The 23,413-nt window shown below is 38.3% G+C and overlaps 2 long non-coding RNA genes across 4 annotated transcripts; both read right to left on the bottom strand.

Moving 5' to 3' along the window:
* Positions 1–14,313: 14,313 nt before the first annotated feature.
* LOC110928210 lies at positions 14,314–16,853 on the bottom strand. The gene is made up of 3 exons (XR_002586213.1): positions 16,712–16,853; positions 15,965–16,052; positions 14,314–14,353 (listed from the first exon to the last, which is right to left on the bottom strand). It is a non-coding gene; the product is annotated as an uncharacterized LOC110928210 (long non-coding RNA).
* Positions 16,854–18,620: 1,767 nt separating this feature from the next.
* On the bottom strand, positions 18,621–22,007 carry LOC110928211. 3 transcript variants are annotated; one of them, XR_004888815.1, is made up of 4 exons: positions 21,866–22,007; positions 21,119–21,206; positions 20,503–20,595; positions 19,478–19,507 (listed from the first exon to the last, which is right to left on the bottom strand). It is a non-coding gene; the product is annotated as an uncharacterized LOC110928211 (long non-coding RNA). The 3 variants fall into 3 exon arrangements; XR_002586215.2 differs by lacking the exons at positions 19,478–19,507; positions 20,503–20,595 and adding an exon at positions 18,621–18,934; XR_002586214.1 differs by lacking the exon at positions 20,503–20,595 and having other exon boundaries at positions 19,468–19,507.
* Between the last annotated feature and the right edge of the window lie 1,406 nt (positions 22,008–23,413).

The raw sequence follows: 23,413 nt of genomic DNA, 5'->3' as shown, positions 1-23,413 counted from the left end.
GCGAAAGGAAAAATATTTTCATCGAATGTTACGTCACGAGAAAGGATGATTTGTCGTGTTTTTAGATTGTAACATTTGTATCCTCTATGGTTTGAGGGGTAACCGAGGAAGACACACGGGGTTGATCGATCGGCAAGTTTGTTGATTGTGGAAGATGGGAGAAGCGGATAACAAAGGCACCCGAAGACACGAAGGTGATCGTATTTGGGTTGTCGATGATAGAGATGTAGGGTAGGAGTAGTGTTATTGAGAACTTTTGTTGGTAATATATTTAGAAGATAAGTGGCGTGTTCTAATGCATGAGGCCAGAAAGTATGGGGAACGGACGAGTGAGATAAGACGGTTCGCATAATATTATTAATTGATCGAATTTTTCGTTCCGCCTTTCCGTTTTGTGATGACGTATATGGGCAAGAGAAGCGAAACAACATTCCACGTGATTTACAAAAATCATGAAATAAGTGGTTGTTGTATTCACGACCATTGTCACATTGAAAACATTTTATAGGTGCATTGAATTGTGTTTTAATAAGTTGTACGAAGTCAAGAAAGGTGGCGAAGACTTGTGATTTATTTGCAAGAGCATATGTCCATAGGAAATTGGTTTTATCATCTAAAAATAATATGTAATAACGAAAACCATTGGACGATAGAACTGGGGACGTCCATAAATCACTATGAATGATATCGAACGGTAAATTAGTCTTCGTAGTAGAATCATGAAATGGAAATTTTATTTGTTTTCCAAACACACAAGATTGGCAAACATGAGAATTTTTAACAAATTTTGAAACTGAAGGTAAAGAAGTCTTCAAAGAGCATAATATATTAATACTAGGGTGTCCAAGACGGTGATGCCACATGTCTTGGGACACGTTAAGGAAAACGGATGAAGGAGAAGCTTGAACTTGAAGTCTTGAGATGTTGAGCGGGTAAAGGTCACCGGTGCTGTCACATCTGAGAAGTGGCGTCCGGGTGTGGAGATCCTTCACATCAAAACCAAAAGGATCAAATTCAATGGAAACGTTATTGTCGGTTGTAAACCGGCGTACAGAAATTAGATTTTTAACTAGATTGGGTGCAAACAAGGTGTTGTTAATTTTGAAGGGTGGAAAGGGTGGTGGTAAGGTATGATGACCTATGCCATGGACTGGGATTTTATCACCATTTCCAACGATAATGTTTCGTGAAAAGCCCTTATTTAAATAAGATTTGAGATTATGAGAGTGATTAGTCATATTACCTGTCGCACCGGTGTCCATATACCATTGTTGATCCGGAGGGTTTAGAGACATAGTGTTGAACGCCTGATCGAGTTCAGTGGCAGTGTAAGCTACTTCAGAGGCAGTGTTTGCTTGTTGTGGCCTTGGGCCCAAGATGCCATTATGCGGGTTAGGGGATCTGGATGGGGCAGGGTTAGTAGGATAGGGACAAGGAGGTGCAGCCCAGTTGTTGTAAGAAGTGGCCCAAGATGGAGGTCTAGCCTGCCATTGATTTGGCCCATAGCTTGGAGAGAAACCAACTGGCCCAAATTGTGAAGAAGTCCATTGTGGATAATTCTGATTGTAGTTCTGGTGACCACGACCATGTCCACGCCCCCTGCCGCGACCGCGCCCTCTGCCACCACGACTGTTGGATGAGTTTGAAGTATGAGAGGAGGAGCCGGGCAGTGGTGGAGTTGGTTGGTGAGAGGTTTGAAGAGCCGATTCTGTTGGGATGCGATTTGCCTTAGTAGTTTCTTCAAGTACGAGTGCGGATCTGGCTTCATAAAAATTGGGAAGAGGCTTTTGTTGTTGCAAGATGGTTGCGATTCCACCATACGCTTCACTGAGACCGGTGAGCAATTGAATGACAAGTCGTTCTTCATCAACGGTGGATCCGACGTTGGCGAGTTGGTCAGCCAACGTTTTGACCTCCTGACAATAAGCAGACATATTAGAAAAGGACTCAAGTTTGACATTTGCAAACTTCCTTTGTAGAAGCACGGCCCTTGTGTGTTGATTATCATGGAATATGCTCTTAAGAGCCGTCCATGCGTAAGCGGCAGTAGATGCGGGCCGAATAATGGTGCTCAAGAGATCCGAAGAAATGGTACCATAGATCCATTGAAGGACTATGGCATCAAGTCGATCCCAAACTTCATCGGTAGGAGAGTCCGGCTTGGCTGGATCCTTTTCTTTATCTTTTTCAGCTGAGGAGGTTTCCTTTTGGCGAGGGGAGAGGTGATCAAGAACTTGAAAAGCACGACAATGAATTTTAAATAGCTCGGCCCAATTAGCGTACTGGCTGGATTCCATCTCAGGAGTGAGTGGAATAAAATTTTTGATGTTCGAAACAGTGATAGCGGGATGAGTTTTGGGATCCATGGGAATATTAGTGAGTGAAGAAGAAAGAGGGACGATCAAGAGGAGAAAGAAAAAAAAATGGATCAGAGGTGCTCTGATACCATGAAAGGAGACACAGAATTGTCGATCTCATATTTCACCATCCAAACCATATATAAAGATACAATATGCCTATCTAAATATGACAACAATATTTGCTATAAATGTGTAAATCAATCACATAATTATCGGCAGTCTAATAATAAGTGTTAGTGATGATGTAGTTTCACTAAAGTGCTGCTATATGCAACTGGTCACTAGACTGATTTACTCAAGTTAAACTACAATTTTACAATTGTTTTACTAGAGCTTTTAAAACCATAATTACGTCCTTACATAAAATATAACTAAGAGTTATTATTTCACAAGAATATACGTAGATATATGCAACCTTTGGAAAATTAATACCCGATAATCCTTAATCTATAAGTGAGATTTATCTGATACTATTGGGGAACCTGCGCGTTGCAGCGAAGTCGACAATATGGGCCGACAACATAATTCAAATATGAAAACGTTAAAAAATCATATATACATTGTGTGCTGTATATATAAAAGCACTCGCGCTTTGCGGCTGCAACGCACGGGAAACCTTTATGATAAACAGGGAAACCCTTATAATAAACATTATATGGTATACTACAACATTTTTTTATTTAGTGGGAAACCCGCGTGTTGCGATGGAGTCGACAATTTACATCTAAATTTTTAAATAACTTCTTTAAAATTACAAAATACATTTTATGTTAAATATGATTAATTTTGGTTCACTGATTAGTCCTTTAGTCCAAATACATAAATACATAAAAGAGTGTGTATTTTTGAATATATGTTCTTGATGAATCTGATGAGTTTATTATCCATAAGCTTACTTTTATTATTTATAAATAATCTAATATATAGTATAGGTTTATTAGACATAAATGTCATTAATCAAGGGAAGAGGTGCGCGAATAGAATAAAATGACAAAAAGTTAAGCATTTTAACTTGACCCTTCATATGCCATCTTAAAATTTGATGGGAATTTACCATTTTGTACATAGGAAATGATTTTATATAGTAAAGTAGGGAACCCGCGTGTTGCAGCGGAGTCGACAATATGGGCCGAGAACATAATTCAAACCTAAAAACGTTAAAAATCATATACACGTTGTGTGTGTATATATAAAGGCATTCGCGCTTCACGGCTACAACCCACGGGAAACCCTTATGATAAATATTTTATAGTATATTACAACATTTTTTTATCTAGTGGGAAACCCGCGTGTTGTGGCGAAGTGACAATTAACATCTAAATTTTTAACTAACTTATCTAAAATTACAAAACACATTTTATGTTAAATTTGATTAATTTTGGTTCACTGATTAGTCCTTTACTCCAAATACAAAAATACAATAGAATGTATTTTTAAGTATATGTTCTTGATGAATGTGATGAGTTTATTATCCATAAGCTTATTTTTATTATTTATAAATAATCTAATATATAGTATAGATTTTGTAAACATAAATGCCATTGATCAAGGGAAGAGAGGTATGAATAGAAGAAAATGACAAAAAGTTATGTATTTTAACTTGACACTTCATATGTCAGGGCTTGGTTATATAAGAAACCCTATCTTTTTAAGAAAACTATGGAAACCCATTCTGAACCATTGATTAGATCACATCAAACTTGATCAAAGGCCATTATTATTTTGGTATGAATAAAAATAAAAAGAAATAAAAAGGACTGCAACTTTGTACCGTTCAAGGGCATTTTCAGAATTGAACAGACACATTGGGAAGACAGAAACTACTGCCATGCAGTAGCCGTCTAATCAAAGAAAAGTAAACAAAATTCAAAAATTTATCTTCTTTCCCATTATACTCATTTTCTCCCCTCCTGTTCATGTTTCTCTCTCGTCCCAAACCCTAACACAATTCAAAAGTTTTCCTTCTTAACGATTCAAAAGAAACATTGAAAAGCTACTCCACAAACCCTAACACAGAAGCCGATAGTGTCGAGTTTGGAGAATGAGGAAGTCGTTCATAATCTTGTCGTCGTCGTTGAAGCTGAAACGATTAAGGAAGATTCAGACTTCAAGTAAAAGGTTAGTTTGTTGTTATCCGTCATGTAAAAGTTGGTTTTCTTCAACGGATTATTGGAAAATGGCACCTGAGTTAGTTTTCTTATATATATGTAGGACTTCGAAACACAAGTTAGGGCAAAAATGGTCTGATAGCCCTAGCGTTGTGATTTTATCCGACGAACCCAAGCCCGGACCTTCCAAAGAACAATCTCACTTTGGTCCGACCCAACGGGAGTTAGGTTAGAATTTTTATGTTTCTGAACACTTAACATAGTTATAGGTGATCTGTATATTGATAGTGTGTTGGATAAGAAATTGGGCATAAGTGAATTTTGTTGGATGCCTTGCAGTTTATGATGATACCGATAGTGTGTCAGCAAGCCATGGGAAAAGACGGAAAAAAGGTAACGGTTAAGCAGTAATATTGTTTATAATTTGTATAAAGTATTGTTGGGCTAAACGTTTTCCTTACGAATGTATCGGTGGTAAATGAAGGTTGTGTGGAAAGCAAACGGGGACATAACAAAAAGCATAGTGGTAAGTTCCTTTTCTTGCAATAGAGGCTAATTGCGTATCCAGATAAATCTGATTAACATGTTTGAAACTGTAGGGAAGAAAAGCATTGTCGGGGATATTTCCGGTTTTGGAAATAAAAGAAAACGTGGTTAGTTAAATACTGTTGGCTTTGTTTAACATGTGTTAATTGGGCATGATCTTGAAAATGCACTAACATGTGATAATTAGCAGGTGAAAGAAACATCGCCGATGCAAATTATGGCAATGTAATGCGGAAAAACCGTGGTTAGTTATTTTTTAAGCCCTTCAAAAAATTTGGATGTTACGAATGAAAATTTCTTACATGTTGTCACCGGTAGTTGTAAAGTAGACTAATTGTTTGGGATGTTGTTGTTTCGTATAAAATGTTATTTCAGTAAGTAGGGCAGAGGTGATGGCTACATCGAAGGGCGGGGCGTTAAGGACCGAAAAGACGAAGGGTTCGGATGACAATGGGAAAGGTAAAGCAGGGAAACCAAAGGTAGTTGGCAAACCGGAGAAGTCTCAGAAAGCCCGTAAGCGAGCAAAAAAGGATGAATTTCCCGGCATAAGGACAAGATCTGCACCGTTGCAGTTTTATAAGTGTGTACGGGCGTTGACAGAACAACAACGTGACGCAGTCAGGGAAATGGGCTTTGGACGTTTGCTAACTTTCAGCGTTGATGGTTTGCCGGCTAAGTTAGGTTATTTTGTTGTGGACAATTTTAATCCAGATAAGATGGTGATATGTACGCCTGCCGGTGATATCAAGGTGAACAGGAAAGTGATACATAAGTTATTAGGGATTCCGACTGGTGGACAAAAGTTTAGTTTGATTGGTAAGCTGCCGATGCTGACTGAAGCGATTGCCGATTGGAGGGCGAGATACCCGGGGGCAATGGTGCCTCCAACAAAGATGGTGAAAATGATTGATGAGTCCGATGGCGAAGACAGTTTTGATTTCAGGATGGATTTTGTAATGTGTTTTGTGGCAGTGCTGGTTGATTGTCATAAACAAAGTTGTTTACGGGAAGAAATCTTGGAGTATCTCGATGAAGAAATGGACTTTGCAACAATAGACTGGTGTGACCTTGTTGTAGAAAAGCTGAGAACTTGCAAGGATACATGGAATCGGCTTGACCCACAAAGTTTCTTCGTCGGTCCTCTAGCGAGTCTAATGGTAAACAACTTTAATTATTTTAGATAATTAACATGTGTTAGAATAGTTGATTATTGCCGGCTGAACGGATTGTTGTTTTCTTGTAGTTGTTGTACATTGATAGCATTGAGTGCACGGGGATGGAGGTAGACAGTGCGGTGTGTCCTTTAGCTTTTTGGAACTTGAAAAGATTGAGAGAGAGAGAAAGGCTTGAAATCCTTGCTGGTGGGTTTGGAACAGGACGGTTTAAAGGATTAACACGTCCCAGAAACTATAACGTGGAACAGTGGGCAACTAAAGAGGTAAAGCTAGATGCTCTAACATGTGTTTTTTGCAATTAGTATATGTTCATAGTATGAAAAATGTTGAAAAACTATTCTCAACAGGAGAGGTTGACGATAGTACGACAGTTAATAAACGCGACCAAGAAGAACAAAGTCAAAATTGAGGGTATGTTAGAATCGCTATTGGTGGAGAGCAATGAAGACGAAGAAGTACAAGAGTTGAAGGCAACGTTTGAAAGTATGTTTGAGAAGAAAGTTAGTGAAAGGGAGGATCACGATGACGCGGTAGATTTAGCGTCACACAAGATCAATTCGGTCTTAGGAGATTTGAGAAATGATGAAAGGTTGCACAGCAACGAAGGAGAGAACGCTGGTTAGTAACTGTTATTGTTTGTGCTATTTAGTTAATTTTTTTGTAATCCATTGATCGTTGTGCAAACGATTTCGTAGGGGATGGCATGGACGATGATTTTTCGGATGGGTCACCAATAGCGAGCTTGTACAGGAAGTCGCTTATCCGGCAAAACAAAAAAATCAGTAAAAGTAGGTTGAAAGTAGTAGCATCTTCAGCAATAGACTTTGATGTCCAAGAAGGTGCGCTGACGATGTTTCTGAAATGAACACGTGTTAAATGTTATACCTGTTGTGTTGGTTACCATTCTTAATTTGGTCACTGTAACACATTTTGACGGTGTGGCCACATGATTTGATTGACATTTTCTTTTTTGGGTTTGCAGCTGATGTTGCGGGCCAATCATTCGTAGATGATGGTGGAGAAGACTACGCTGAAAAGATGGAAGATGGTGGAAAGTCGGGTGAGGTGCGGAGATCTGCAAGACTTGAGAAGTTAAAGCATGGTAGTGAGACAGAAGAAGGGTTTGTGACCCCAAAAAGGAGAAAGACAACTATGAAGTTTGGTGGACAAGACACGGATGGTGGCAAAGGAAAAGGTAAATTGTTACATGTATTACCCATTTTAAGAGTACGTTTATAGCGCAAAAAGAGTTTACGTACCTTTACTATATGTTATGGAATGAAATGTTTATGTTAACACACGTTAAGGTGATAATTATCGTATAGTATAACCTTCCTTTGTTGTTGCAGCAGATGGTGCGGGGGAATCATGCGTATTTGCTGATGGAACTGAGTGTACCGGAGCGCTGGAAGAAGGGGGTATGTCGTCGCGGGTAAGGAGATCTCCCCGTTTGAATACGTTAAAGGATGCTCCCGAAACAAAAGCAAGCTATGTGGCCCCGAGTTGCCCGAAGACGAAAATAAAGATTAATCGGGGAAAAACGGATGATGGCAACGAATCAGGTAAACTGTAACATGTGTTACCAGTTTCAGCATACATTTAGATTTTGAATTTAACGCATAGTTTGTTGCTCGTTAAAATTTAGTACCCTCTAATATGCGTACGTGCCTGAAACCCATATAATATTCATATGATGTTATAGGGTTGAACAAAACTAAGAAGCAACTGGAAGAGAGAGAACTGGGGTTTAGTGAACTTGGGCAAAAAACAATTGAAGTCGTCGAAGGTGATAAGAGTGTTCGTGATTCTGGTAATTCAAGTGGAGGCAGATGTAGTGTTGGTGGGGCCGAAGAAAATAAAGGAGCAGGAGGCGTGGATAAAAGTGATGCTGAAGAAGTGCATAAGCCGCTGGGTTTAATGCGTGCAATAATGCGTATTAAAGCAGCAGAAGTGCATGGTGCGCGTGGTAGTTCCCGTACCCCTTTAATAATGCCTAACTTTAAAAGTGTGCTTTGTTACTTTATTTGATTTAACATAGGGCATCTTGTTTGGACAGATTACCGTGGTTCGGACATGCAGTTTGTTAGTAAAGATGAACATAGAGTGGATACAGACAATAAAGTGGCTGCGAATGACAATGATGAACAGAACACCGATCTTGAAGCGAAGGACGCTTAAAAGGATGAGATTTACGAAGCAAGGTTTGTTTGTGATCAAGAGGTGGCCAAAATGGTCGAGATGGAGGTCAAGGATAGTAAACAGGATGAATGGAATGAGAAGGAAGGTAATCTTCGGAAACCGTTTTATTTGTTTAGCATTGCTTAGCCATGCCTTATTTATTCGAAAAATGTTTATGCAAGTACAGATCGTAAGATTGAGAATGAAGTTAGGGCTGCATCTGATGGAAGAAAAGAAGAGAGTGGTGGCGTCGTGTTTTCATCTGTGGAAGGTTCTGTTAATGATAAGGACGAACATGGGGTTCTGGATGGCGAAGGCAAGGGGGCTGTTGATGAATGTGACCGTGTTTTTAACGGTAATTATTTATGCAGCTTCTGGTGCTAAGTTGTGCATGAGATGTAACAACATTGTTTTATGCAGCTGCAGAAGGTAAGATTGAACATGATGGGATGCATGCTAGTATTGTAAATATGCAAGGGTGCAGTAGCGCGGGGGTAGACTTAGTTTCGGGCGACGGTTTTGAGAAGGCCCAGGTTGTCGATGTCAAAGGGAAAGCGCCTGAAGAGGTCCCTCCTGCGGAGAAGAACGGTAAGGACTTTCATGCTCTAACATGTGTTAACTGTTTTCCTACATGTATCATTTAGTGAGTTAACACGTGTTAATCATACACACAGTGTGTCTTGGCGATACCGTTTTTGATGAACGGAATTTAGATGGCCCGAATTGGAGTCTTGGGATGACACAAATTGGGGCTCAGTTCGACGTGTCACAGGAAATTGGTACGATATAGCATTAAACACACTTACTATTGATGGGGTAGTTCGAGTCACATATAATATACTTATTTGCATTAAACGTGCAGGTTGCACAAGTGGGAAGATGGATGACATTCCTCGGACAGAAACCGAGCGTTCCGGTGAGCTGAGACACATTGATTTACCGCATCAAGTGTGTTGTAATTTGTAATGCGTTACGTGAGCTATTTATTTTATATGTGTTAGGCGATATGGAGGCTACCACAGACTTGAGTGTGGTTCTAATGGTAGAGCCAGTTAGCTCCTATGACCCGGCCATTGCAATCCACAAAGGTCAAACTTGTCTGGAATCATGTGGGGGTGATATGTATGAGGTGGAGGACAATATTCCGCTTGCAAACCGTGTGCATATGTTGGCTGAGTTGGGGGCACAAAAAAGGAAACTCCCTATCAGAGAGAAGGTGGCAGCGGAACCAAACAGATCACCTTACTATATAAGGACTGTTGACATGGGCCAGCCACTAACTAAGAAGGAGACAAATCTGTGGGGGTACATATTCGCTGATGAAAGCCCATTGCACCTTTTAAGTGGGTATTCTCGTAGGAAGCCGGCAATGGAGGCAAACATGTAAGTAGAACTGCAACGTGGTTTATTGTTTTATAGTAATAGGGCAAACCATCAACCAAGTTCCACACTAGATAATTGGTTATTTTTTGTTTTTTCCGCAGGAGGGAACAGGGTTCGTCGTCAGTGGTTGATGTAGATAGTCCGATACACATGGCTGTGTAAGTAGGGGGGTCACCGTACAAAATTTTAGTAAAACAAAAAAATTACATATGTTAACGTATGGAATTTAATTTATAATTTGTACATCTGACACCAGGGAGTTGCTGTTTAGAAGCCCTAACCATGTACAAGCGTCTCGGTCTATGTTCAAGAGTTTAAACGTTGGCAATGAGGTCTCAGATGGTATTATTGACTGTTGGGCGAAGGTGCTAAACTTCCAAGAGAAAAGAAAATCACGGGAGGCTTACAGTAGGCAATTCTTCGGTACTAAAGTTGTGGTGAGTGTAATGTATATATAGATTACAGTGTGGCGACTTTTTGACGTTATTAATTTCTCTGTTGTGCTTATAGTTTCCATGGATGCTCACATCTGAGGAAGGCGGGGTAGAGGCGCGGATGCACAAGTTTCGGCTTGGGGTAAAAGGTGCGGTTAACAGCGGTGATTACGTTCCTGATTTTCGAAATCAAGACATTGTTTTCTTCCCTATATTGGAGCACAAACACTTTTACTTGCTAGTGTTTGAGTTACGCGACCCCGGGATTTATGTCGTTGATAATGACAAAGCCCGACAAGGTCAGTTGATAGAAGATAGTGTCTACTACCTACACAAGGACACAGCGTATAAGATCGTAAGTTACTAAACTGACAATTGTTGAACAAATAAGTGTGATAATATTGAGGATCTGCCTGTTTTTTTTACCATTGCTTGTGTATGCGTATGCAGAAAGATATGTTTGTGCAATATCTGCGGGAGGTTGGGAATCCACGAGCCGGTGACATAGAGTACTACAACATCCAGCGTATGCCGGTTCCTTGGGCGACCACCGCAAACACAACTGATTGTGGGGTCTTCTTGATGCGGCACATGGAGTGCTATATGGGGAAAAACAAAAGTTTTAACTGTGGGTTCAGCACGAGTGGGGCGAGGAAGATGGCGGAGGTGAGAAAGTTGAGAAAGAGGTATGCGGCGCACATATTAGGTTCGGAGGTGAATGTGCTGCTGCCCAAAATCAAGGAAGATTGCCGAATAGAGTAACACGTGTTAGGGTGGTTGACACATGTTACTGTAGACCCAGTGTGCATTAATTGCGCCAGCTATGTGTTTGGAAACATGTAATGTACTTTGATGGATTTGGGGATGTTGCTTTAAACTTATTGCGGGGTAGGTGTTTTGTTGGGTATGGTATCGTCACGATGTCTTTTTGGGGGATAGACTATCTATATTCAATCTGATGTTTAGTAACTTGGTAATTCTAAACTCTAAAGAATGTTGATGTGTTGTTAAATGTCGTAGAATATTATTAATCTAGTTTATTGACGTAGTTTATAATATTTTATTAGATATTGTTTTGTAACATTATAGAAAAAGAGAAAATGCTTCTTCCAAGGGGAACAGTCTTTCTAAAAAGGTAGTACGAATATTGGAAATTGGGGAAAGTTGTTGGCAGAATACTACAAGCATAGGGGTTGGTGTCTATAGGTAGAGGATCCTGTAAAAAGTGCTCAAAGTGTGAGAAGTGTAAGAAGTGTATTATAACACTATATATAATACTATATAACACCATATAAACACCGTATAACAATATGTAACAACATATAATACCATATAACACTATGTTACACTATATATCATTATATAACAAATATAACACTATACATCTATCATAGACATGCTATCAGACAACCTATAGTGTTATATTTGTTATATAATGATATATAGTGTTACATAGTGTTATATGGTATTATATGGTGTTACATATTGTTATACGGTGTTTATATGGTGTTATATAGTATTATATATAGTGTTATAATACACTTCTTACACTTCTCACACTTTAGGCCCTTTTTACACTATCCTTACCCGGTGTCTATAAAACAACTTTATTGGGAAAAGGAACAATTGCTTTTTATCACCTTTTGGTCACATCAAAGTCAAGTCACAAAGACCTATATTAAATGTAGCCAGGGAACACCTCTATAAGTATTGTAGTGAAGAACCAAATTCATATTCTGTAATACTTCACCACTTCAGTTAACCATAAACACCCTTGTCCCAAAGTCTTTTAATGTGATGGACCCGTGTGAAGGTAAGGTTACGGCTAGCCAACCAGGCATGGAGAACCGGAAGCACAAGGGAAAGGAAGCATGTGAGGGCCAGTACGGGGAGGTTAACGAAAAAAAAGGGTCTCACCAGAATGGAGAAGACGGGAAAACTGGAGTAGCTTCTGGTGAAGATGCTTCAGAAAGCGGAACCAAAAATGTAACTGATGTAGTTGTTGTGTCGCAAGAACCGTCAGGCCGAAGGGAGCACGTTGTTCCAGAAGATGAAAAGTTGAAGGGGCTACCAGATGAGTTGGTTAGGTTGCTGACGGACCCAGACCATGAAATGTGTGGTTGCCCGTTGTGTCCATACTCACCCGAAACAATCTAGTCCTGGTGTTACCATGACCCATGGGAGAGTGAGCGCAGCCCCTCTCCTCTGTACTTTCATGATGAGGAATTTCCCACACCATGATGAAAAGCTTTCATGATGAGGATCACAATGGGTAGTTAGTATGTTGAAAATGGTTGAATATGTGTTAACCTGATGACCCTATGTTGTAACAAAACGACATACGAATGTCGTCTTGTTGGTATTTTATTATGTTTTTTTTTTCTTTATTTGTAACCTACTAGTAGAATGTTTGTTTAAGTTGCTTAAAGTCTACTTCTATAACCTGACGTGGTTTAATATATATGCTGTTTTTATGTGGTTAACACATATTGTTTTGAAACTTTCAAGTTTACTGAGCCAAGCATTATGGGGACTAACACGTGTTAACCAGCTGTTTGTATGGCATTGTAAAGTTGTCTAGAGGTGAAGTCTACTTATATAACCTGACTTGGTTTAATATAGATGCTGTTTTTGTGTGGTTAAGACAGCTTGTTTTGATACTTTGCAAGTTAAAATGCCTAGCGTTATGGGGAGTAACACGTGTTAAGCAGCTGTTTTTATGCCAGTTTGTGTGGTTAACAAAGATTGTTTTGAACCTTTCAAGTTAAAAAGACCAAAGCATTATGGGGATTAATATGTGTTAAGCAGCTGTTTTTATGCCATCGTAAAAAAATAAAACAGAGAAAAGGAGATATCAAAATGCAGATAATATTAAGATAAACCCGTTAAGCAACCACAGCGGTCCCCGAAGATCTTCGGTCCTACAAACACAAAAGTGGCCAAGGCCATAGAGTTTCTTACAATCCTACTTATGGTTATTGGGATGAAAATAGTTCCACCTTCTTACACACGTAACAGAGAAGAGCAGGATGATGTCAAAAGACTGTTACATGTGTGTAAGAAGGCCAAAATGAAGAGAGTCTCCCATTACATAGTACTACATAAAGATGTTAATCAGAGGATCAGTCGCCAGTGGCGGTCTGCCTTTGTTGTTCAGCAGCTGCCTTTGCTGCTTTCATTGCAGCCACCTTAAGGCAGTTGCGTGAGTCGTGGTCGTCGACATACAGACCACAACGCTTGCATAAACGAAGCTGCTTTGGACGTTTTGGTGGTTTTGCTTTGGCCTTCTCACCGGGCCCAGAAATGCGAGTATGAGTACCACATCCTTTATTGCGTGCAACTTCTGGATTAGCAACTTCGACTGGAATGTTGATTGGCTGTCCAACTATTTCTTCCATTTGACACTCATTTGATTCATTTTCAGTTGTTGACAAAGGTTGCTTGGAAAGAACATTGATCTTGAAATCCCTGAGTTGGTCAACCAGTTTTGCCAAAGCATCCTCATCGGTTCTAGCAACATCAACGCATTCAGTAACGAGGTCGAGGATTTCATTCCGCATAACGGACGGTGCATGTGGGTTGACTCCGTATCGACTGGAAATTGAAAAAACATGTTTGGGGAGGGCATCTCGACGCCACCTATCGTTTATGTATTGTGGTGGAATCCTTTCAACATTTTTCAAGCGATAGACGCAAAAGACATGGCGACACAGATATCCGATACGTGTGAAATTCCTGCATGAGCAACTGGCCGATTGATCCACAGTCTTATACGTAACCTGTTTTGAACATAGACAGCAAAAAAGAAAAGCCCTTTAGATGTAACATACGATAGAGGATGGGTAATAATGAAATTGCCTAACATGTGTTACCTGATAGACGTTTGTGATGTTGTTCCTTTTATCCAAATGAGTGACGTCTATCATGTAACACCCTAGTTACTAATTAACGATTTTGTATGTAATTACCAACGATTAGATGTGTAGTTAAGACTACACATGCTATAAAAATACGAGTTTATTAAAAACTTTTACAATTCATAAGTTATTCTACATAACGTGATTAAATTCGTTGTTTAAGATTTACTATGTGTCAAAGTGCGGAAGCGTGTGTCTTAATCGTGTTCGGTTCTTCACTGAGCTTGATCGTCTTCCGGCATCCAAAAGTACCTACATTTCAATAACATGAAATGCTTTAGTCATACAGGACTTAAAACGTGTCTAGACGAGTCCGAGAAACAAATGATAACAAAAACAAAATTTCAACCTGACCTCCACCGTAAATTACGGTGGCACCGTAATTTACGGTGGCCACTGGTTTTACATGCCCCTACCGTAAACCAGTAGGGGGCCACCGTAAGGCTTTTCATCTCCACCGTAAATTACGATGGCACCGTAATTTACGGTGGACCCTGCATCCAGTTTCCCATTTTTGCCGTAATTTGACACGAAATTTTCCGTATCTTTCAAACCGCTTGTCCGTTTGGCCTACCGTTTCTTCCTTCGTGTTTGTAATTTGACTCTCCATCATTTGGAGTCAAAATCCGACATTCGGCTTAACAAAATTTAAGACTTCTAAGTCTTCGGCTTATTACCCTTTATACCAAATTTTGACCCGGTTATGCATTTTACCAAATAAACGTATTTATTTGATTCCTATATTTCATACGCTTCATCAAATAATTGTGATATACCATATTAGGTTCTAATCATAGGTTTATTCACAAATTAAACCCGTTTTCACTAGTATGCTCATTTTGACCCGTTAAGGATATTTTAAGCACTTTCGAGCCTAAAGACGCTTTCGATTGCTTCTAGTATTCCATCACCACATTTCTTACCCTATAATATCCCACCTCGGCTATATTAAGGTGGGTTTCTTGTGGTGATCTTACATATCCCAAATTTTACCTCTAGAATTCATATTTTACGGCAAAACTCTAATAGTGCCATTTGACTAAAAATAATACCTCTTTGAGCTTCTATACTCATTCTAAGTATCTACCTAATCATAGAACTTGTTTCCAAACAACCTTTAAAGGTTGTTTGTTCGAATTAGCCAACAAGGGCGTTTTGGTCAATTTTGTTCTTTTTACTACGAAAGACTCTCTTTCCCATTTATTCGACCAAAATAGCATATTAAACTACAACATGAATATGCGTACCTGGCCCGGATCAACAAGTAGACCCGATTTATACATTGTTTTCATTATCACACAATCAATAGTGATGAGATTTTTCTAATTTGCTAATCGGTCCTGTTAGCATAAGACTTGACAACCATGTTAGTCGATATTGTCAAATGGCGTTATCACACCATTTGACCCGTTTGGCCTATAAGATTTGGCATTTTCAATAGTAGCAAAACATGGTTACTAATTGCCAATTTGTTCATCCGACCCATTTCGGATTTTTGCTACTAGACCCCTTTTTCTCTTAAACTCCTTTCTTATGTTTTCACCCGTTTGGCTTACGCCACGGGTGCCCCTTTTTAACTCCAATTTTACTTTAGCCAATACTTGACTAAATTTCCATTTTTACTCATTTTCTCGTTATTAGTTGCAGTTAAAATAATCTTAACGAAAGCTTCTTAGTTAATAGTCATTACATGACTAAATTACCGCTTCATCTCTTTTTACCATCATACATGGTTTTTATCATTTTTGTTTGTTCCGACTCATGTTAATAACGTCGGAACCCTTAATCCGAATATTATAATAATCGCATTAGTAGTTTACAAAATAATGCATATTCTACAAAAAGGATGTAAGCGTCGCTTACCTTGCATCCGATTATGCTCTTTTTCCCATACACGAACCGTTTGACCCGTTCCTTGCCCAAGTCTCCTTCTAGCTTGTCAAGAGTCAAACTATCATTATGATTCGTAAGATGGTTAGATTAGTCATCAACATTATGACTATTTCATCTTACGGACTTTATGTCGAAGCCTATATTCGACTTCATCGTTAGTAAACTTAGCTTATTAAAGTTAACTACTTTCAATCACATGATTTACGACATTAAGTCTAAATCAACATGATGATTAGAACTTTTCTTGTTTCATATTTCGCCTACCTTGCCCTATTATTCAAATGTGGTTTTCACTAGAAATTTCAACATCTTAACTTTCATTGAGGCATTTCATCAAACACCTATTGGGCAGAATTTTACACATTTACAAACTAGTTCATAACTAGTCATTTTTTACCAAGATTCACATCAAAACAATCCCTCTATGTCTAGTGTTCGTGAACTACATTTAGAACTTACATCATAACATCAATATTCATTAATTCAACACTCTAAATTAAGTGTTCATCATTTTGTTGTAAAACCCACTTAGCTAGGTATGGTGATTTAACCAAACACCTAAATCATAGCTATTTATTCTAAATCTTCACTTAGGGTTTGTTCCTAAGCAATCCTACATCCCAAATTCAGCCATAACTTCTATGATTTATACATAGATCGTATCATGCAAGATTAATCAATTTTCACAACTTCAAAAATGCTAGAAATTCGACATACCTTACGATCCCCCTGACTTGGTGACCGTTTCTATGTATTCAGATCCGAGTTTGGCCATTGTTTGATCCTCCAATTTGAGGGTTTTGTTGAATTTTAGGGTGAAGCTCCATGGGAGCTTGCTCCTGGCTTCTCTTGTACGCACACACATATATGTGTGTTTGTTTTTATTTTTTTACTATAATGATTTTATATAAAATCATTTTCTAGATATCCAACTTTGGTCCCTCATGTTTGGTTCGTTATTAAGTAGGCCACAACCTACTTATTCCTAACAATATTCCCATCTATTAACTAGGTTAAACATTCCTAGTTAACTTAGTGGGCTCGGGGGAAATTATGACTAAGTTTATTTTAGGTCCCGTTAACCCGGGCCTTTTATCCATTTTATTTCCTTAAAAGCTTTTGTTCACTTTTTATTTAATATTAGGATTAATCATTTAAATCCTAATATTTACCGGGTAATTTTGCCACTAACGGTACTTTACCCGTTTTTTAGTATTAACGGAGTTTGATTATCAAACCCATTTTCGGGGTGTTACAAGTCTACCCCCCTTAAAGAGGTTTCGTCCTCGAAACCTTTTCTTACATAATTCATTGAGTTTAAACTCAATGTATTCGATCTTAGAATTCTTTTAAACATTACTTATATTTTTAACCAATCGTTAGTAGTACCAGAAAAGTATGGTAACATCTTTTTGGTTACTAATTGTCTACACATCTCATACGACATAGTGCAACTTGAAATAACGTAATTTTGTTATTTCCACTAGTTTAGTTAACTTAGCAATATCCATCGCTTTCATATACTATGGAATTCTTTATGAATCCATTACCTTGACCCGTTTAAAGGTTTTGTTTTCAAATTTATTCATTCGATTTAGTTATACCGAATCTACCGCTTACAAGCAAACCAAATTTCTTGATTTTAATTGCTGACCTTAACCAGTCTCGCTAACTAGACTTATTAGTCCAGTTACTTTTTACAGCTTGCTTGGTTATAATGTGATCCGTGTCCACAATCATCTCATATTTAATTCCGACCCATTACATGGGTTCATTAATATCTCGCGCTTTCCTTTATTCGGTTTGCGCTCATATTTGCATTCAATCTCGTCCCATTACCGGGTTCTTTATCTTTTCCAATGTTTCGTTTTATCTAACCCGTTTAACTTGTTCGTGTGAAAATTCGTTACTTATGAATGTCAAACTTCAATATTTGTTCGACCCGTTCAACTTTAAAATAGTTGAACATGATTTATCAAAACTTCTATTTACTTTATCTTGTCATCTTTTAGTAATGACTCAAAATCCAAGTCTTTTAACTTTCCATCCGAGTTCCCGTTTCTCGGTCTACGCATGTGTTTAATTCCTTATCCACCAACCGGGTGTTTTACCGAAGTCGTTATTATTGCAACCCTTACGGTGCGCATTATGACTTCGTTTCGCTTTTATATTCCTACTTTGTTCTCAAGTTTGGCGTTTTACAAAAACGACTCGTTTAGAGACATCCGCATTTTCCGGGTTCGAGTGTAAGTACACTCCCTCCCAATTCATGTCTAAATCATTTTACATGCTTTCATTTTCCGGGTTCGAGTGTAAGAACACCCCCTCCCAATACATGTTTACATCATTTTACATGTTTCTTTGTCCCTTCACTTGGGCTCATTTTTCTAATGTAATACGCTTCCGTCTCTCGGCTGTGCGTTTACATTATTATCAAATATTTTGCTCATTTGATTCTTTTGGGTACTTTTTAATTTGTCCCATTTATCCCGTCCTTACTACATCAGATGTAAATGTGTCTGCTATAAGAAACTCATGGTATCATATGCCACTGCTTACTTGGCCAGAGTAAGCGATTAACATGACATACACGACCTTATTATAGTTTTCACATCACACCCCATGTAAGTAACACCTCTATTTAGTTTTCTTGGAAATAATATCCTGGATAGGTATTCTATTCAGGTTTCCCAAGTTTGTAATTTACATATGCGACAATCATTCTTTACATGTTTGTTGCATATTGCTAATTGCGCGATTATATTTAAAAGCACGCACCTGATAATGCTTGCCCCGACGGGCGTCTCTTGCCATTAACCTTGTTCGCGGTCTTTATGCGATTTAGTCCTTAGTGAGCATGTTCCTCTTGTCATGCCCCGGACTATTCCTCTATCACATCCTTAATTTGTTTGTCCTTTGTCATCTTTAAATGCAAGTGTCCTTAAGTCAAGACATTCACAAAAGTTAGTAATGTCAACTTCAATAATCCCCCGTACTATAATACAAGGCTTTTTCTACTATAAGCGTCAACGCGCGTATTTTTGCCAACTATATCAATCATTTAGTTGGGGTAATGTGTATTACACGGTAACCCTATGTGTTATTTACAATACTTTAATACACTAGACCATCAGCATACATGCACTTACCGGATTTGCGATCAAGCCTCGAACCGAACACTATTCTTTATCAAGAGCGTAAGGTTTAAGTCCAAGCATGGTTTTCCCCACCATACTTGAATCTCTTAAACCAAGGCTCTGATACCAACTTGTAACACCCTAGTTACTAATTAACGATTTTGTATGTAATTACCAACGATTAGATGTGTAGTTAAGACTACACATGCTATAAAAATACGAGTTTATTAAAAACTTTTACAATTCATAAGTTATTCTACATAACGTGATTAAATTCGTTGTTTAAGATTTACTATGTGTCAAAGTGCGGAAGCGTGTGTCTTTATCGTGTTCGGTTCTTCACTGAGCTTGATCGTCTTCCGGCATCCAAAAGTACCTACATTTCAATAACATGAAATGCTTTAGTCATACAGGACTTAAAACGTGTCTAGACGAGTCCGAGAAACAAATGATAACAAAAACAAAATTTCAACCTGACCTCCACCGTAAATTACGGTGGCACCGTAATTTACGGTGGCCACTGGTTTTACATGCCCCTACCGTAAACCAGTAGGGGGCCACCGTAAGGCTTTTCATCTCCACCGTAAATTACGGTGGCACCGTAATTTACGGTGGACCCTGCATCCAGTTTCCCATTTTTGCCGTAATTTGACACGAAATTTTCCGTATCTTTCAAACCGCTTGTCCGTTTGGCCTACCGTTTCTTCCTTCGTGTTTGTAATTTGACTCTCCATCATTTGGAGTCAAAATCCGACATTCGGCTTAACAAAATTTAAGACTTCTAAGTCTTCGGCTTATTACCCTTTATACCAAATTTTGACCCGGTTATGCATTTTACCAAATAAACGTATTTATTTGATTCCTATATTTCATACGCTTCATCAAATAATTGTGATATACCATATTAGGTTCTAATCATAGGTTTATTCACAAATTAAACCCGTTTTCACTAGTATGCTCATTTTGACCCGTTAAGGATATTTTAAGCACTTTCGAGCCTAAAGACGCTTTCGATTGCTTCTAGTATTCCATCACCACATTTCTTACCCTATAATATCCCACCTCGGCTATATTAAGGTGGGTTTCTTGTGGTGATCTTACATATCCCAAATTTTACCTCTAGAATTCATATTTTACGGCAAAACTCTAATAGTGCCATTTGACTAAAAATAATACCTCTTTGAGCTTCTATACTCATTCTAAGTATCTACCTAATCATAGAACTTGTTTCCAAACAACCTTTAAAGGTTGTTTGTTCGAATTAGCCAACAAGGGCGTTTTGGTCAATTTTGTTCTTTTTACTACGAAAGACTCTCTTTCCCATTTATTCGACCAAAATAGCATATTAAACTACAACATGAATATGCGTACCTGGCCCGGATCAACAAGTAGACCCGATTTATACATTGTTTTCATTATCACACAATCAATAGTGATGAGATTTTTCTGATTTGCTAATCGGTCCTGTTAGCATAAGACTTGACAACCATATTAGTCGATATTGTCAAATGGCGTTATCACACCATTTGACCCGTTTGGCCTATAAGATTTGGCATTTTCAATAGTAGCAAAACATGGTTACTAATTGCCAATTTGTTCATCCGACCCATTTCGGATTTTTGCTACTAGACCCCTTTTTCTCTTAAACTCCTTTCTTATGTTTTCACCCGTTTGGCTTACGCCACGGGTGCCCCTTTTTAACTCCAATTTTACTTTAGCCAATACTTGACTAAATTTCCATTTTTACTCATTTTCTCGTTATTAGTGGCAGTTAAAATAATCTTAACGAAAGCTTCTTAGTTAATAGTCATTACATGACTAAATTACCGCTTCATCTCTTTTTACCATCATACATGGTTTTTATCATTTTTGTTTGTTCCGACTCATGTTAATAACGTCGGAACCCTTAATCCGAATATTATAATAATCGCATTAGTAGTTTACAAAATAATGCATATTCTACAAAAAGGATGTAAGCGTCGCTTACCTTGCATCCGATTATGCTCTTTTTCCCATACACGAACCGTTTGACCCGTTCCTTGCCCAAGTCTCCTTCTAGCTTGTCAAGAGTCAAACTATCATTATGATTCGTAAGATGGTTAGATTAGTCATCAACATTATGACTATTTCATCTTACGGACTTTATGTCGAAGCCTATATTCGACTTCATCGTTAGTAAACTTAGCTTATTAAAGTTAACTACTTTCAATCACATGATTTACGACATTAAGTCTAAATCAACATGATGATTAGAACTTTTCTTGTTTCATATTTCGCCTACCTTGCCCTATTATTCAAATGTGGTTTTCACTAGAAATTTCAACATCTTAACTTTCATTGAGGCATTTCATCAAACACCTATTGGGCAGAATTTTACACATTTACAAACTAGTTCATAACTAGTCATTTTTTACCAAGATTCACATCAAAACAATCCCTCTATGTCTAGTGTTCGTGAACTACATTTAGAACTTACATCATAACATCAATATTCATTAATTCAACACTCTAAATTAAGTGTTCATCATTTTGTTGTAAAACCCACTTAGCTAGGTATGGTGATTTAACCAAACACCTAAATCATAGCTATTTATTCTAAATCTTCACTTAGGGTTTGTTCCTAAGCAATCCTACATCCCAAATTCAGCCATAACTTCTATGATTTATACATAGATCGTATCATGCAAGATTAATCGATTTTCACAACTTCAAGAATGCTAGAAATTCGACATACCTTACGATCCCCCTGACTTGGTGACCGTTTCTATGTATTCAGATCCGAGTTTGGCCATTGTTTGATCCTCCAATTTGAGGGTTTTGTTGAATTTTAGGGTGAAGCTCCATGGGAGCTTGCTCCTGGCTTCTCTTGTACGCACACACATATATGTGTGTTTGTTTTTATTTTTTTACTATAATGATTTTATATAAAATCATTTTCTAGATATCCAACTTTGGTCCCTCATGTTTGGTTCGTTATTAAGTAGGCCACAACCTACTTATTCCTAACAATATTCCCATCTATTAACTAGGTTAAACATTCCTAGTTAACTTAGTGGGCTCGGGGGAAATTATGACTAAGTTTATTTTAGGTCCCGTTAACCCGGGCCTTTTATTCATTTTATTTCCTTAAAAGCTTTTGTTCACTTTTTATTTAATATTAGGATTAATCATTTAAATCCTAATATTTACCTGTTTGTGCTGTAAGTTGCGTCAAACGCTAGGACATCGCCAAAAGCTTTGTAGTTTAGCTTTGAGATCTCATCAGCCCAGAATACAGAGGACAACTTTCCATTTGATACAGTGTAATCAAAAAAGAAGTTGGGTAGGTTGTCAAAACGCTCACACAAGCGTTCAAGGAAAACTTGTGCGTCGCGTTCACCAATAAAAATTCGCAACTGGTGGCTAAAGTTTTTAAAATCGACCGGCGTCCCATTGACATTGTGATGCCCTCCTTTTAAAGCTACAAGACATCTATAAGCTCTCATTGGTCCGATGCGGTTTAGACTCATGTTGTGAATGAATTGTTTCGTGGAGAATGACAGTTTCCGTGATATCTTGCTAAGATCACGGTTGTAACTCTCAACAAGTTCATGATTATGAATATCATTGAAACTCAGAACTGTGTATGAATCGTTCGAGATCGAGACTAGTATGCTTGCCTTACAGTCACACCATGTGAAGGTGGTCCTCCGGTGCTTAACAGAAGATTCATCTAGGGTGTCGAAAGTCCTCTTTGGTTGTGGTTTTCCATATTTTGAGCATCGGAGATACTTGTGTGTGGGAATTCCATTCCAGACTTTAGTTTGCCCTTTTTTTTTACAGAAAAACCTGCTTCAAACGCATAAAGTTCATACATGGAAAGAACATCCTGAAAGGTTGGATAAGATTTCCCACACACTGGTATGAACTTATCAGCGACGTTAGGAATCCAGTAACGGGTTCCCTGAGGGGTATCAAAAACAAAGTCTGGATTCGAAGGCCCTGTACCATAAAACGAAAAAAGTTATGAATCTGCGATAAATGACATGACAAAAAAGGTTATAAATCTGTGATATGAGAATAAAGTGGGCTCCCATGGTGCATTGTACAACCATCTAACTGGCCGCGTGATGATTCAGCAAACATAGAAGGACCATGAGATGATCCAGAAACAGCAACAGTCATGGGCTGCATCTGGGAATCTTGGGATCCTACATGTGAACATTATGGAATATGTTTGAACAATGCCATATCTGGTGAAGAAAAAAACAAGACAAGTGTATAGAAAAAACAAACCTTCTTC

This window comes from Helianthus annuus, chromosome 3 (genome assembly GCF_002127325.2).
Source record: "Helianthus annuus cultivar XRQ/B chromosome 3, HanXRQr2.0-SUNRISE, whole genome shotgun sequence".
NCBI lineage: Eukaryota > Viridiplantae > Streptophyta > Magnoliopsida > Asterales > Asteraceae > Helianthus > Helianthus annuus.
This window is presented reverse-complemented; position numbering and strand designations above follow the sequence as displayed.